This window comes from Esox lucius, chromosome 6 (assembly GCF_011004845.1).
Source record: "Esox lucius isolate fEsoLuc1 chromosome 6, fEsoLuc1.pri, whole genome shotgun sequence".
NCBI classification, from domain to species: Eukaryota; Metazoa; Chordata; class Actinopteri; order Esociformes; family Esocidae; genus Esox; species Esox lucius.
The window spans coordinates 20,645,320-20,663,567 of record NC_047574.1 but is presented as its reverse complement, the minus strand read 5'-3'; positions in this window follow the sequence as shown (position 1 = coordinate 20,663,567).

Here is an 18,248-nt window from a genome sequence, read left to right as displayed (position 1 = left end):
AGCTCCAACAACGTTAGATACTACATCTACAAAGCTGTCACAGCTGAGTCTTCGACGCACTGGCATGGAAGTTGTATTCATCATGTTTCCTTTAAAAAGGCATAGCTAACTAATGTCAAAACTAAGGGCCAGTTTCACAGACACAGATTAAGCCTAGTCCTGGAATTAAAGATTAAGCTCAATAGAGAGCTTGATGTAGCAACAAAACAAAAGGCAACTGGCTTTGTGAAAACTTTGTAAAGACATATTTAATTTTGTCCGGCGCCAGTTAGCAGCATCTGTTTCATGTCATAATATTCTGACTGGCTGTGTTTGATATTGTCAATCATTATAAATTCTGCCGTTAGTGCACAGAACACCATATCTAGAAAAATACAATTGACAAGATTGACTTGTGCATTAAAGAATGTCAACTTTATTTACAGCCTATGCTAATGACCCTAAAGATTAGTAAGATTCCCACACAATTATTTGATATAACATGATGCCAAAAATGTACATTTGAAATATGACTAAATAAACATTGCGAAATTATATTTTACAACAGATTCACAAAGTAAAAAAACTATGAACAATCAGTGCAGAAGGTGAAGATTTTACAAAAAAGTGGGGATAATGTAAAATGTAAAGAAATACAGAATGCAGTGATGTGTAAATCATTTAAACCCTATATGTTTCTTGAAAAATACAGCTCCAGAAAAATTAAGAGACCACTGCACCTTTTTAATTCCTTTACAAAAAAGTTGAAAAGGAAAGTTTTGAGTGAGGAACAGAAGCATTAAATTAAACACTACATAGCATTCAATAGACACTACATATAAAAACGGAGAACACAGCACCCAGGGCATGTAGTTACAGATATTTATTTTTTATATAAACAGTGAGAGCATTTTGCAATAAAAGTATAATAATCACAACTTATTTCAGTGAATATACAGAATACTGTAAGTACTGCAAGTAATACAGTATTGAATGTCTGTATATTCAGCAGAGTCATAACAATACAGTAATCCACTGCAAAAGCCCAACGATCAAAGAAAACTCTAAATGAAAAGCACATTTCAATAAACTCGCAAATGTTGTGCAACTGCAAAATCAAAGTCAGTGAGAGATTCATTCTGCCTCGGCATCATGTCTTTGTGCTGAGTCCAGCCAGAGGAGTGTGCTCAGTCCTTGTCCACCACCTCTTACACATACTCTTCCTCCTTGTCCACCACCTCTGACACTCTGCCTCAGACATGTGCCACCTGTGTATACTGAGTTGAGTCACATTCTGAAGAATTGGTTTGATCACATCATTAGAAACAAGTGTGAACTGTTTGGAGTCTCTGCGTGTAAACGATAACAACTGTGTTGCAGTTGTGTTTAAATTTTGCCGCCCGTGTTTACCATTTTGCATCATAGTTTACCAAGTGCATCATAGAATGAAATGTGATTTAGTGAGTGAGAATGTGTTTAGAGTTAAGCAAACAGAGTGAATGCAATTTGGAAATGGTGTCTAACTACCTGAATTTGTTTTAGGTTTTGCCAAAAGAGTGACTGATTCAAGAAATGGGTTTAAGCCACTGAGAATTTGGTTAAGAGAATTGGGTTTAGTATTCTAGCAATTCAGTTAAACTGTAAAAGATAATTCCAGAGAGGATGAGCCTGTCAGAAGTGAGGATGGGTTAACCACTCTGTGAAAGACTGCGCAGTTTAAGATTAAAGTTGCATTTGGGAGTTTGGAGTCCTCATTCTCTACGGTACATAACTGGAAAATTATTAAAAGATTCAGAATTCGGAGAAATCTCTGTATGCCAGGGACAAGGTCGAAAACCAATATTGGATGGCTGTGATATTCAGGCCCTCAGGTGGCACTGCATTAAAAAAAGACATGATTCTGTAGTGGACATCACTGCATGGGCTCAGAAACACTTCCGAAAACCATTGTCTGTGAAATACAAGTTAAAACTCCACCACGCAAAGAATAAACCATATATAAATAAGATCTAGAAACGCTGCAACCTTCTCTGGGCTGAGCTTATTTAAGATGGACTGAGGCAAAGTAGAAAACTGTTCTGTGGTCTGATGACTCAATTAAAATATTTTTGGGAATTATGGATGCCGCATCCTCCGGGCAAAAGAGTAGATGGACCATCTGGCTTTTTATCAGGATACAGTTCAGAAGCCAGCATCTGTGATGGTATGGGGGTGTATTAGTGCATATGGCATGGGTGACTTGCACATATGTGAAGGCACACTTAATGCTGAACAATATATACAGGTTTTGGAGCAACATATGCTGCCATCCAGACAATGTATTTTCAGGGAATGCCTTGCTTATTTCAGCAAGACAATGTCAAACTACATTCTGCACAAATACCAACAGCATGGCTCTGTAGTAAAAAAGACTGGGTGCTGAACTGGCCTGCATACAGTCCAAACCTGTCACCCATTGAAAACATTTGGCACATTATGAAATTAAAAAGAACACGAAACTGTTTAGCAGCTGAAATCCTATATCAAGCAAGAATGGGAAAACGTTTCACTTTCAGAACTACAGCAGTTGGTCTCCTCAGTTTCAAAACACTTACAGAGTATTGTAAAAAGAAGAGGTGATGCAACACAGAAGTAAGCATGCCCCTGTCTCAATTTTTTTTAAATATTTTGCTGACATCTAATTCAGAATGGCCATCTATTTCTCTAAGAACAATAAATGTTTTCAGTTACAACTTTTGATATGTTGTCTTTGTACTATTTTTAATTATATTCAGGGGTTAATTATTTGCACATCAATGAATTCTGTTTTTATTAGCATTTTACACAGCATCCCAACTTTTTTGGAAACGGGGTTGTAAAAATACACATGCAGTGCCGAAAATATAAAATAAAATGCAGTGCCGAGGCAAAGTATGTTTACGGAATGGTATTTTGCACTGTTTGTGTGGGCACTCTGTTACTAAACTTGGCCAAGTAAATGGGTTTCTGTAATGTTTTCAGTGGACATTGATAAACGTAGGCCCTATTGCATAGTTGCGTGGCAACTATTATATCTATTTTTAGTTAAAAAAATCTCAGCGTCATTGTTGAAATTGCATTATTATAGTCTCTGTGGACCAGATGTGGACCTCAAAGAAATTGCGCTACTGTTAGCTGTGTGCTATTTGCTCTCTCTCATTCACCCCAGGGAATTACTACATTTGGAGTAACAACCCTTCAGAGACTTCCAAAATTGGACAGAAAGACCAAAGAGGAAAGAGGGAATGATGTACTTGGAAGGTGCTAGGCTCCTCAAAGCAGAAAGAGAAGGTCTGCCCACCTCAACAATTTGAAGACACTAATTAATTTATTGGTTTGCTTATTTGTTCTATAAAAACAATATTTGAAGAAATTACAAAGTCCAAATGTCCAATATACATGTCATCACAGTCTTTTCACTTAAAAGTTACTAGCCATAACTAGATAAAACTATTTATGAAACTAGATGTGTAACTAGATGTGAATTTTACTTGGGAGAATGACATTTGTCTTAAAGATTGACTACACCATAGAAATATAAAACAAGGCAAGCAGTTAACATGTGATCTCCATCAGTTAACACGTGATCTCCATCAGTTAACATGTGATCTCCATCAGTTAACACTTGATCTACCAAAAAGGATCCAGTTCCCCTTCTAAGATCAATAGTCATATTGCATGTGGATATATTCCAGTTGATTACAACAGGGACCGATCACTGTAATGTTTTTTTTCTTTCATCATACATTTTTAAATGGTAGATCTTTATAGAAAAACACATTGCACACCCAGGTAAAAAATGATCAGTAGTGGTCCAGTAAGTCATTTATTTTCTTACAGCAGGGTTAAAGTTCCAACCCACTGCTATTTCAGCACACTCTGTTTTTCTCACAATTCTTTCTCAATAAAGCACCAAAAATATTTAAAAATGAATGAAACACTACAGCAGGTGTGTCTGAGCGATCACTTCACAGATGCGCTTGCGGAAGGATCTAGATCCCCCATGCTGCGGATGTAACAGAACAACAATACAATCCATTTTCATCCCCTTGTTTGATTTTTGAAACGTCTTCGCCGGGTCATTACCCCTCCACACACAACAGGAAAATATGCATTTGTGAAAACCAGAATGAAAACTATCAGATTTGTGTGAACTCTATATGTCTCCTTTTCCTGCCGTGAAAGCTCAGGGTTTAAGGCACAAAGAGAGTTCACGATGCGCTTCCCTCTGTGGAAAGAATGAGTGATCCCTGCCTATAATAAACTCCAGGCAGCGGTTTGATGTGTCCGCATGAAAGTGTTCCTGGGCCGTCATGGCGGGACAAAAGGGGGGGCTTTGGAGGAGAAAGTGGATACTGTAAAAAGAGCGCGGGGTGAGGAAAGTGTAGGTGTTATAAACCAGGGCCATGCACAAAGGGCCCAGTGTACTGGGGTGGGCTGCGGGTCACACGCTCCATCACACGTACACACTCATACTCGCTGGTCGCATGCACACCCTCTAGATGGGCCACACTCATACACACGCGGACCTGCGTCGAACAGACATTCGGGCGAAACGCAAACGGGGCCAACGGGTCTATGTACACAGCGACACACCCCAGGGGTCTGTGGAGTAACGCAGCAGAAATATTGGATCGTACGACACACACAAGGAAAACGAGGTGGGTGACAGAGAGGGGAGGCGTGAAATGAGAGAAGGGAAAAATAGAAGCCATAACAAGGTTCAACAAGGCTTTTGAATTCTCTGGTGACAAAGTCCCATTGTTCCAACTCTGAACAAGCAAAGGGAAAAACCACTGGATTTGTGGAATGTATGAGTAGTGTTTATTACCCCCCCCACCGCTTTAAAAATTGCCCTGTAATAATAGTTGTGCCTACACATAAATGTGGAGGTGACTTCCTCATCGCAGGGAGCATTTTGGCAAAAGGCCGTCTTCTTGTCATCGCACACCTGACAGAAGGAGAGGGACAGATAAGAGAGAGAGAAAGGGAGAAAGTAACAAAGAGAGGCAAGGACGGAGAGAGGGAGGGAGGGAAAGAGAGAGGGAAGAAGAGAAAGAAAGAGGTAGAGGTAGAGAGAGAGAAGTGAAAAAAGGGTGAAAGCTCAACCCCTCCAAAATTCAGACCCTGTGCGTGACGGGTCTAAAAAATTGTCTGGCACACCATATGAATGTCTATATCCTCCCCTTTCATGCTTGCCCACCGCTCCGATGCCTGCAAATGGAAACCTCAAAGTACTGAAATAACACTGTTAAAGGAAATCATTTAATTAAATGAAAGAAACAAGACGGTTCATGGAAAATTCCTCCCACTGTTCTTTCGTTCCTCAATTCCAACATTTTCTTCATGAAGTAAGAACTAGTTGCGTGTTTTGATTCTTGTACACAGAGGGGCTTGCAAAGATGGATTGAATCCATTCATTGTAGGGTTGTCATTTCGGCCTCAAAAAGATTCATTCAAAAACCACACCAAAGACAAGCAATCCAAACACACCCAGAAAAAATGCCTCAGAATTGTACCCAATTATCTTAACAAACAAATATGCCACAATATACTGTTTCAAATTGGAAAGTTTTGTTTTATTGTTGAAATGTTTCTTGCGTGACATAGTTTGGCTGCATAATAAAAACAACATTGTACCAAACCAATGGCAGTGCTCCCAGATAACCTACCATCCAATTGTCCAGATAATCAGAGGTACTGTACATAAGCTGGACATTTTAATTATGGAAACACAAGCAGAGCTTTATGGTGTATTTCATAAAAATTTATTACTATTCTATCTGTTACCTTCAGTTGAAGAGTGAAATATTGTTAATGGTCCCCTCAATGAAATTGTGGGAGGACAATGGATAATTCTCCTTCCTTTCATTATTACATCGTTTAATTAGTATGTTAGTGAGTACATTAGTTCCATGCAGGGTCAGATTCTAGCCCAAGTTGGGAACTATTGAAATCAACTGTATTTGAACTGCAGTAATCTACACTAGTCAAATACAATGTTACGTTCCTGGTAAAACAAAATTATCCTTTAAGTTTCTCAGAGGTCAATTGGTATCGCATTTTTTTAACATTTACATTTTAGTCATTTAACCTCCATCTATCCAGTACCTAGATCAACTTACAGGGCATTCATCTTCACATACTGTAATTAGGAAGGACAACCACACAACCTGTTAGTAGGAAAAATACACCTTATTCAATGTTCCTATCAACCAAGTCAGTGATAGAATGAAGACAATATAAGCTGTGAGCATTAGTTTATGATGGTTAAAGTGGAGGAGAAAATTGGGTGGGTGTGGTGTTGCTGCGGAATGATTTTGGATAGATTAGAGAACAGAAATGGAAGAATGTAGAGCTTGGGGAGGGTTGTGGGGTTTGATCATTGCCTGAAAGTCAGAAAGGACAGATCCTTTTGTTGCACCATAGGCGTGACAGAGTGTTGTACAGGGCAGAGTTATGTGCAGTTGGCAAAGTTCTTTGCACTACAGGAGGGGAATTGAGAACCATGAGATGTCTTGGCGTGGACAGGCCTTCCCCGGGAGGAGGAACAACTTGTCAAGGTTGAGCGTGAGATGATGGGCCAACACTGAAGCAGTGATGTCAGACAGACATGCATAAAATGTATTTTGCCACATTTTTAAATTTCATTTAGATGTGGGGAAGGAGAAAAACTGTCTCATTTGCACAGTATTGATAGGACAGACCCCTTTTGGATGTGATATCAGAGAGGGTCTAGAAACGAGCTTTGGGGTACACCAGAAGCGACAGCTCCCACCCTACTGTAGCAACAGATCCACTCCACATCACCTGGTACGAGGAGCCTGAGGATGTGATGGTTAACAATGTTGATGGCAGCGGATATATCTAGGATAATCTCTCGTGGATTGACTACATGAACATAAATGGAACTGTAGATCTGTCCTGAAACAACAAATTCCCCAAGATAATGAGCAGCATTGACATGTTTCCATCTTTATGATTTTGATGCATTTTCTGTTATTTTGTCAGAGAGAGGGTGAAGCTCTTTTTATCTCGCCTCCTTAAACATATGGACTCATAACGTAGTTGAGCATCTCACCAATTTCAAAGGAATTTAGTTATGTATTAACTGAATTTGGATCTGATAGAATGAGAAGAGTGAAGAGAGAGTCAACATGGCAGTGTGAAAAGCCTCTGTGACACTGAGTGTTTTCGGTTGAGTGACTTGTCTTCAATTATAAAGACTGGTTGAAGAGATCATTCTGAAAGAAATAACAAAAGAGAGGTTTTCCGAGACAGCATGCTCAAGTGTTTCGGATAGAAAAGACAATGGATAACGGTCTATAGTTTTTGTCATCAGAAGGGTCAAGGGCTGGTTTAAAAAAAAGTCACACGAGACTTGAAACCACATAAAATAGATATTAATATACATGAATAATGAATATTATTAAACTCTAGTACATACAATGAATGTATCTAACACTAGTACTGTACAGTGGGCACATATATTTTTCTGTACATATCTTTCTACTTAGTATGCTATATTCTCAGCATTGATAATACAGGAAAAAATAAGAGACCACTGCACCTTTTTCTTTCATTTCCAAAAAAGTAGAAAAGGAAGGTTTTGAGTGAGGAACAGAAGGGTTAAAATTAAGAGACCACTGCAAATTGAACGCTTCTGTTCCTCACTCACAATTTTTTCCGGAGCTATATATGTACTAAACAAAAAGTCCATTCGAATGTACCACAGGTGTTACTAACTTGAGGATGTGTTCAGTGTTCCTCTACATTCTCTATCATCTTTTATCTAATGCCAGTTTTGTGGCTCGGTCTAAATCAGTTTCTCCCCCAAAACCTGAATAAACCTTGACAGGCATTACATTTCTTAACCAAACCCTTAACTGAGGTGCATCCTTTGACCTTTTGTTCACACACGCCGCCACAGCTGCTGTTACCCCCCGGCTATCTGGGTTAGATTGACAGATCTGTTTAAAGCAAGACATGGGGAGGGTGGAACAAAACAGGGCCACACAGAGTTCAGTGCAAGAGGGTTGATAAAAGTTTGGGCAGAAGTAAACATGATGTGAACCAGACAGCAACAAAAAACATTCGGAGCCCAACATGTCAAAGTAAACTATGTTACCCATGAATCAATGCCAGAATGAAGATCTCAATAAGTTTTACATGGTTCCCCTGGAGCCACAAAGTCTGACATGAGTGGAGGTGACAAAGGGTATGTGGAATTGCCTCATATTTTTTTCAGGGCTCCAATCAAATGCCAAAACACACTAAGCTGTGGCCGTTAAACAGATGCCTCGGTGTGCAGTTGATGCATACCACTGTGCTTCCATGCATTTCCTAACGCTCCTGTTGACAGGAAGTGATGCCAAATCAGGGGCCTCAATCCAGTGTGGGCTTGAGCATTCAGTGGAATTCTATGCAACTGGAAGAATTCTCTGCCTTTGGGAAGAGGGGATTTAGACTATAAAAAATTAACACATCTTTTTATGGACTTCACAAGCAGCTCTTAAACCAGGAGAAAGTCGGGACATCACATTACACTGGGTGATTCGCCATTTATTTGTGCGCCGGTTTATTCCATTTGCTTTTCCACATACTTGGAACGAAGAACCTCTCAATTGCCCCAATGTCTTGACTACCTCCTTATTTTCCCCTGCCCAGACAGAGACTCTTAATCCAGGCCTTGTGGTGTGGGAGCACAGCCTCTCGCACATACCTGGTCCGCCTTTGAGCCCTGTAGCTAAAAGAGCTGTCAGTCACACCCCACTAATTTTTTTTATTCTGTGTGCTTATGCTCGGGGGGGCACTTAACCCAAAGCACCTACACCTCTCTTCCTCTAATGGCCCCCCAGCTCAAAGCTGTGCAGGCAAGTCAACCCCCTCAGGGACACAAACACTGTGTACTGTGTACCTCAAGCATTGCTGTGGGGCAGGTTTCTGCCAGCCAAAATGCCTGTCAGGGAAACAACTTGGGAGGGAGGATGGGAAGTGAAGACTCAGGCCTCGCTTTCATCCAGAAGAGTTTTAAACTGCAATGTGTGTGGGGATTACAAATCGTGGTGACTGCTTAAGCAGGCACGGAAAATGCAAGAACAAACATGGAGGTGGAGAGAGGGATTTAGTGAAAACAAGAGCAGAAGAAATGGAGGGAAAGTTGAAAGAAATGGCTGCCAGATACAGTATCAGACTGGCCTTCGCCCCCGTAGATCTTGGCCCCATTGAGAGTGAGAGTAGATACCATACGCAAATAAAACAAGAGCTCGGTAACAGTGTGCCTCAGCTCCCCGCTCACATGCACACATCACACTCACACACAAACACACACAGAGGCTGCCAAAGCAAACAGGGCAGTAGTTATTGTAGAGGACAATTACAAAATGTTAAATACTCCCGGTCGGCGGAGGCCCTGTGTCCAAACCCTCTGTTGAATAGGCGAACAAACATTAACTAGGTTCAGTCTCACACGTTCATTACCCACAGCGAGTGAAAACACTCCGTCGCCAGTGTATGCGTGCCCATTTACAGTAACGCCAGCAATCTGTAACCTCCCAAGCATCCATTTTCACCCCGTCTGCCTGTCTGCCGACCCCAATGTCCCAACAACCCATGGCCCAAATGGCCCAATTATCCCCAGTTTTGCACTCAGACAAAATGGATCGCTCCCACCAAAGGAAATCTAGCGTTAAGTAAAGCAACAACAGCAAGCAGATAAGATTACTGAATAGTCTGGCATAAGCGGAAACCTGGGTGCAAATGTTATTTGTAATCTTTCAGCTAACCTGCCAAGGCAAGTTTGCATCTCCCCAGTTATTGCATTTGGTCATTTAGCCAGGCAAGAACAATATTGCACAGGTAAATAATTTTAATAGTATTTCAACCCATTTTAAATCAGGTTCTTATTCTGGTTGCGTCTGCATTGGTGGAAGGGATGGTCAGATGCTGGTGACTTGTTACATTGTCCTCAAGTCACTCCATGTGGTTGGTCCGTTGCTTGCAAGCTAACATTTCTGGCCTTAGAGGAGTGCTTCCATTAGTACATTAGTTCTGGCATGAACTTCCTGCTTGAGAGAGCGTTGTGATAAGAAGTAGAATGCTTTGGTGGAAAGTGCTTCAGAGAACACACAGCAGAGTATTCGACTCTCCCGAGCCCACCAAGAATTGCCAAAATAATGAATAAGACAATCTGAAATAGGGAGGACAACAATAAGCTCAGGTCTTATATCAAAGGGCACAGTGCATGGGAGAAGTGTCAGCTAATATGCTGTTCCCAGGCAAATCCACAACAACAATGTATTGATGCTGTGTTGTTATGACAGCTTGGGAAAACTTCTCACTTCAAATCATCATCACTATCTCCTCTGTTTTTTGAATCTATTCACGGGGATTAGGCTGCTATGAATTTTCAGATTCCTCTGAAGAAAGAAAACACTTTGTGTTATCAGTGGTGGAATTGTAGAGGAGGAACTGAGGACAAAAGAGCATCTGTGAGAACAGGAGACAAAATATGTTCATATAGTCATATATTTTATATATATTGTATATATGCTTGATATTCTGGAACCAATGGCATTGTCCTAAATCTGTTACCACTGCCTATATGGGAGCACAGGCTATATAGAGCACACTGTCGAAACAGCTAAAACATTTCAAAGATATTACAACCCAGGTCTGCCTGACATGGCTGACATGGCTGAGGATCATCAATCAAACCCTAAACTATCCTTGTCCCTAAGAAACATTTTAGCTCTTAAAATTCACAACTGTCATCTAAAGACTGTTTTATATGTTATGGCTCTGTCTTGTTGATCTCTTTCATATGTCATATTTCAAAGGAGGTGAGGAGGTCCTTGGAACCCAAATGCTTCTCTTGGATCATGCATTCTTAAATCAAACCTTTGATTAATTTATCCTGACAACAGCCTCCACAGCAACAATAAGATAAAACATATAATCTACTGTACAGTATTTTGACATTATGAACTGACTGTTTTGTAAGACCAAGTGCACGTGTACTGCATCCTTCCCTATTCCGAGTATCTTGTCAAAGTATTATTTTTAGTAGGTGAGACTAAGTTTCTCAAGCCAGAGTTATACCAAAGAGAAATAAATTAATCTTGTTGATTTACATTAATTGTCTCTCTTTCTGGTCTTTCTCTCTCTTTCTCTGACTCTGACACACTCCCTATGTAGACATACAACAAACATTCACATTTTAATAGATACACTCTGACGTACAGACAGACCAACACACTACAAGTACATGTGTCACTGAACACACAAGTTGGGCGAAAAGTATTTGGAAAATGATTACATGTATTACAAATATCTTGTGTTTTCAACATGTACAAATGCTGCTGCCTTTAACCGTAACATCATTCTCAGGATTGTGATGTTGCATTATAGTACTTCCTAGAACTGTGTTCTTCATCTAGTTTAGATCCAAAAACATGACATTGTTTGTGACAAATAACATTTGTATTTTCAGCCGGTGGAATAAAAAATACTCAAGGGTACTTGAAATACATTTCTCAAATACATTCAAACACTGCCCCGTTCAGCTGGTCTGAAGGTCAGTCTTCTCATATATCCCTTACAGCTTTTTATAAATGAGTGGCGCATCCAGTTCATAGTTTGTGTGTCATCACTTTTTTATTTTGTGTCGACTGAGGAGAAGAAGCACTCTGCACCCATTCAGCCATTTCTCTTCCTACTTGGAACACCTGCCACACCAAAGCTCTACAATAAACACACGCCACTGCTTAGTGAAAATTCATCCCTCTTGCTATCTGTTTGGTGGAGCAAAGTGAGCACATTTCAAGCTTAGCAGGAGGTTTTGCCCGTCCACCATCCGCTAAACAGTCGGCAGGGTCATCCTCCGTACATCCGCACCGCTTACCCACTGGGAGCCAAATTCAGCACCAGAAAACCCAAGCGTGTCCCAAAATGTCCCTTATGAATAGTGGGCTGCTTTTCACCTGGGCCTGTGCAGGCGCAGACAAGATCCAGAACCTCTAATGTCACCTCAGAGACAGGCTCCATGACATGCTGTGACAGAGGGATTCCGCTGGGTGAAACGCCAGGGAACACAGATGCTGACAGTGTTTAGTTTAGACAACTCTTTAAACGACTTGTTCATTTCCCGTCCGTAACTCACCGTGCTTCATCCCGCCATGCACTTCCTCGCATAATTCTTCACCTCCAATACCCCCATGAGTGTGTGTGTGTGTGTCTGTGTGTGTGTGTGTGTGTGTGTCTGTGTGTGTGTGTGTGTGTGTGTGCGTGATGGTGGCGGGTGGGCGCAGGACACAGGAAGACAAACAGTCAGACAGATACAGCAAAGCAGTTAGAACATAATGCTGGTTAGAATCATTGAGACAGACCAATAAAGTGTTCAGTGTTTTGGACTGGTCCAGCAGTCTAAGCTGCATCCTTCAGAGTACAGATACACCTGCAGCATGGGTTGTAATCTGTCCCACTGCTCATTCTGTAAAAACTCTTTCCTCCATCACTCCCCTGTGTTACAGTCCAGAAAGCCTAAAACACCAGAAAACATATTGAAGAAAAGAAAAAAAAGGTTAAATAAGGGTTCCTGTGCTATCCCAACAACAAGTTAAGATATAACCAGGAAGTGGAAACTGTTCTCCCTGGTTATCACAAGTTCTACATGGCTTGTAGTTCGTTCAACGTGTAGTGAACCAACTATTTTCAAAACCACTTCCACCCACGAATGAGATGTTGTTTTTTTCTCCAGTTAAGATGATTTAGGTGGCCATTTGTTAACTAACTTGTTGGACGTCTTAAATCTGCCTTGAGTGCAATTACACACAGTTTGCAAGCCAGCATAATCTTGCTTACAGATCAGATGTGGCTTGTAAATCAGGAGTTTTATAAAACCACTGTGGTATGGAATAACTAAGCAAGAAGGCCCTCAAAAAAAGGCCTTATGATATGCAATGCCATGTTATACATACTTACATTAGCAGCTAATAAAGCTGGTTGAACCATTCATAGAAGGATATACTGTAGAACCCTTCATAGAATGATTTAGGAATTATGTTTAGTTGATAAAATGGTTCTTGGTGAAACACTGCAATTAGGGTTCTAGACAGAACTTTTCATAGAGAGATGTAGGTACAACCATATACAGAGGGTTCTTCGAAAACCCCATGGAACCACTTTTTGGAAGAGTCAGTCTATCTGATGGTATCAAGCTTCCCAAAATATAACAACATCATCGTCATTGATATAAACACTGGATTTCCCTTGTAGACTTCCAGTGGTTGAGCTATGACTAGTTAGCATTTGCCCTGCAATATAGTAGTTTTAAAGCTGAAATTTATAACAGGGAATACAAGCCCACTGTTTGCCCCAACAGCATGGTTCTTATTGATTAAACAGAGGACTGGTGCAACTGTAATAATGGTAAATTAGTCACAATTCATATTCTGGGGCCCTATTGTGTGTCGGTTGTTTGAAGTTACTTGCAGAAGGCATTCCAAGGGTATCCACATAATATCTGACCATGGATATTTCCCACACTGGTTCCAGGTAACCAAACTATCTCTTAGATTATGACTGATAATATAATGGACAGCATTTCCTATTTAATTAAACATGAATGCAATGAGCAAACATTCCAAATAAATGATTGATCTTGTTAACAGTCAGCAAACATAATTCCCTGATATCATCTGTCTCTGACTATAACCTCTAGTTCCCTTCAGAATAATAAAGTTTGTGATAGGCATCCAAATAGCTTCCTAGGAAAATGACATAACAAGTAATACAGCTTAACCTAACATGCTCCTTATTCACTGAAATATACAAAGTTAGGTGCCGTAAGGTTTCTGGGCTTGGATCCTGGTGATAAGCAGGCCATATGAGCTATGTTCTCAATCGACGGTGTGTCGTGACCCTGCTGAGCTAGAGCAGTAATAACAACAGTCGCTCTCTTGCAGGGCCCCTGGATGCGTTTACTCAGTTGCGTACTGTTTGTGCTCTTAGGCCCTTGCAGCTGCTTTGAACGCTCCCCTTAACTGGGGGCCCCAAGTCAGCATGTCTGGGTCACCACAGCGAGTTCAGGCTATAATACATACTACAACTGCATTTCCAAAAAATCGGGATGCTGTGCAAAATGTCAAGAAACACAGAATGCATTGATGTGCAAATCCTTTAAACCATATATTCAATAGAAAATAGTACAAAAACAACATATCAAATGTTGAAACTGAGAAATTTTACTGTTTTTGAAAAATATATGCCCACTTTGAATTTGATGCCAGCATGTTTCAAAAAGCCTGGAAATGTTGTGTAATGCTAAAAAAATAAACTTGGTGGAATATCACACAACTAATTAGGTCAATTAGCAACAGGTCAGTACCATGACTGGGTATTAAAAGATGCTTCCAGAGAGGATGAGCCTGTTTGGAAGTGAGGATGGGTTCACCACTCTGTGAACGCCTGCGCAGGCAAATAGTGCCACAATTCAAGAATAATATATTACAACGTAAAATTGCAACGTTTGGGGATCTCATCACCTACGGTACAGAGAATCTGGAGTAATCACTGCATGGAGTAATCACATGCAAAGAAGAAACCTTAAATTAACCACATCCAGAGACGCCAGCGCCTGCTCTGGGCCCAAGCTCATTTAAGATGGACTAAGGCGAAGTGGAAAACTGCCCTGTGGTCAGACTAATCAAAATGTGAGATTATTTTCGGGAATCATGGAAGCCGCGTCCTCCGGACTAAAGAGGAGAGGGAGCATCTGGTTTGTTATCAATATATACATGTTTTAGAGCAACATATGCTGCCCTCCAGACCACTTCTTTTTCAGGGAAGGTTTTGCTTATTTCAGCAGAACAATGCCAAACCACATTCTGCACATGTCACATCAGTATGGTTGTGTAGTAAAAGAGTCTGGGTGCTAAACTGGCCTGCAGTCCTGACCTGTCCCCTATTGAAAACATATGTCAAATTATGAAATTACAAATATAGCAAATATCTGAACAGTTGAGCAGCTGCAAGCCTAAATCAAGCAAGAATGGGACAACATTTGACTTTCAAAACTACAGCAGTTGGTCTCCTCAGTTCCCAAACGTTTACAAAGCATTGTTCAAAGAAGAGGTGATGCAACAGGGTAGTAAACCCCTGTCCCAACCTTTTTGAAACGTGTTGCTGGCATCAAATTCAAAATGGGTATGTATTTTTCCAAAAACAATAACATATCTCAGTTTCAACATTTGATATGATGTCTTTGTACTATTTTCAATTAAATATAAGGATGAATGGTTTGCACATCATTGCATTCTGTTTTAACTTGCATTCTACGCAGCATCCCAACTTATTGGGCAACTGGGTTGTATGCTAAAGGCTGCAATGTGTACACCAAACATATGTCTCACAAAGGAACATAATGGAGCTTGGCTGGTTTCCGTGAGGGGCTTCCATCAGGAAAGGGCTTCGGTCGGGGAAGGGGGTGATAGGTTTGGAAGGGATCATGACCAGGGACTGCCTCCAGTGGCTATGACAGTGGCTATGACAGTGGCTGTGACAGTGGCTATGACAGTGGCTATGACAGTGGCTGTGACAGTGGCTGCAGAGCCCCCTGACTGACTTGCTTCTCCCTCACTGGGGGGCTGAGGGTTATTGACTGAGCTCACTCACTTGCAGATCTCTCTTGGGATACTGGAGCAGCAACATATACATTACCCATAACAGCAATCGGATGTATGAGACAATTGCCATAATCCGACTGTATACAAAGAACAGGAAGTGTAAGAGAAAGACAGAGAGGGAGGGAAGGAAGGAGGGAGGCAGGGAAATAGAAAGAAAAAGGGAGAGAGTGAGAAAGGCTGAAAGAATGGGGTAGAAAGACTATGTGAGAGAAGAAATGTGTTGAGTTGGAGAAAGTAACATTTGAGAGAGAGAGAGAGAGAGAAGCTCTTCAGGCCAAAAGTTACATAGCTGATGTAGTTACTGAAGTAGTATCTGACGCCGCTGAGTCACAGTGCCAGTACAAGCAAAGAGGTTTTCCATCCTCTTTCCTGACCTTTTGGTTCTCCTCTCACTGGACCAAGCACCAGTCTGGCATTGACATGTTAATTTGTAGCCTTTCTGTCCTTTCTCAAAGCTCTCCCAAGAACAATCCTTAATGTCACGGAACTTGAAGACCCTTTAAGGATTATTGGAAATATCTATCTATAAATATGCTGGATCCGCTACACAACGTCAGAAAACTTGTCAATCCAGGATCCAATAATCTGCCATTTTAGGAGGCAAGAGCCCTGCTGAATGAAAATAACTATTTTATAGAAGACAGAAAATATTTGCCTTTTGATCCATTCAATTTGGTCTCTTAAAATAAACCAAATCATACTCAATCTGATATTTCAAAAACCGATGAACTCCACAAATGTCTGTTGATATTTGCCAAAAACACTCCCAAACAAACCAAAAGCAAGACACCAAAATATTAACATGAAACTATTCTAAGTTAGAGTCAGAGATCAAGAGGCCTTCTCTGTCCTTCTTTAGGTCCCCAAATGTGGACTATAGGAATGTTAAGCGTGTCCCTAAGAAGATTAGGCGGTTCTTCGATACCGCAAAGGGCTTTCTCCAGACGTGCCAAAGGACCCCGGCAGATCAAAGACTGAGGTCTGACTTCCTCGTCATTAGCTGTGGATTATCCCGAAAGGCCTTCACCCATTCATACTGAGCCTCCTTCCTCATTATCCTAACGGTGCACCAGACCTGGGTTCAAGTAGTATTTATTATACATTCCTAAAGCACTTTGCGTGAGATTTCGCCTGCCTGCAGGGTAGACAAGCTTGGTAGTGTTGAGACAACTCTATTGGTTCTATTGAACCAGACCGGCTCAATCACATTCAAATTGAAAAGGATTTCAAATAGTATTTAGATCCAGGTTGTCAGTGCAACCCTCACTTTGGAAGGAGTTTGGAAACATTGTGCAGAGCCCAGGAACAGGATGTGAATTTTATCCCCTACTTGAACGGAAGGCCTCTTCTCCTACTTTCTCTCGGTTATTGAAAAGCATAAAAGATTTGACACTCAATCACTCCCTCTAATGTGGATTGTGGACGTGAATGCAAGTTGCAGACGGGTAAAGACACGCACACTCACACACGTAAACATCCTTCTCAGTCTCCTCAGTTGTGCTCCATGAGTATGATTTTCCCACACTTTCCTGAGCAATGTCACACACTTCTCTGCAGAAACACAATCTGTAAATCAATCACTCATTCCCTATTTACATGCACGATGTACTCAAGCTGTAGATGTATGGAAAATACATTATGTGGAGGAACAAATAAGTCAAAAGGGGAAAGCGATAAAAAGGGGAGAAAAGAACGAAGGCACGCAATAATTTCTCAGCTCATGCTGGTTTTGATCATTGTGCTTTTTTATTTCTATTCTTTCCCTGCCTTTGTTTACAATGCTTAATGTGAATTTGTTAACATTCTTCTGTTGGTCCTCTGCCTTCTGGAAAGCATTAATGTGTGCCGCTGCTTGCCAAGAGGGTTATAGGCATATTTATACACTTATGGCTCTTTATCAAAACAAAGAGGACCATCCGGAGCCAAACATTTACAGTATATATTGTTTGTGAAATAGAAATAATTGCCTCAGATATAGGCAGACTGCAGGGGGTGTGCAATTAGTATCCGGCAAGTCTCAGGGGAACGCAAGGCAGTTATCCGCCCTCCATACTGTTATCCAAATAAGCTCCCCGTTTACAGTACCCCATTAAGTCACCAGCAACAAACCACCTCAATCCACTACCATATCAATAAAATAAATGGAGCCAGCCTGGAACACTGATTGACCAGTCCATGTATTCAAAGGTGCCACAGTTAAAACATTTATTAAATTCCAGGACAGGCCAGCCGTTTTACTTTTGAACTTGCACTGTATAATGCGGACAATGGACTCCAACCAACCGCGGAAAGAAGCACGTCGTCTAGAGACAGATTGCTTCCTAACCAACATAAAAGCATAAGCAAGCAAAACGAGTATAGCCATCCGGCCTTCTATGCGTTGAGTAAATTTGCTCAGGGAGAGGCCGGGCCAGCCGTGAAGTGGAGTGGGTCGTAAGTTCATGTCATGAGAGGTACTGTACATACACCTGGGTAAAGGAGGGCGATTGGGACATACACCTGGACTCAGTTTGGTCAACAGTGCAATCTTTCTCCCAGCCGCCCCATACACAATCCTATCGCTACCCG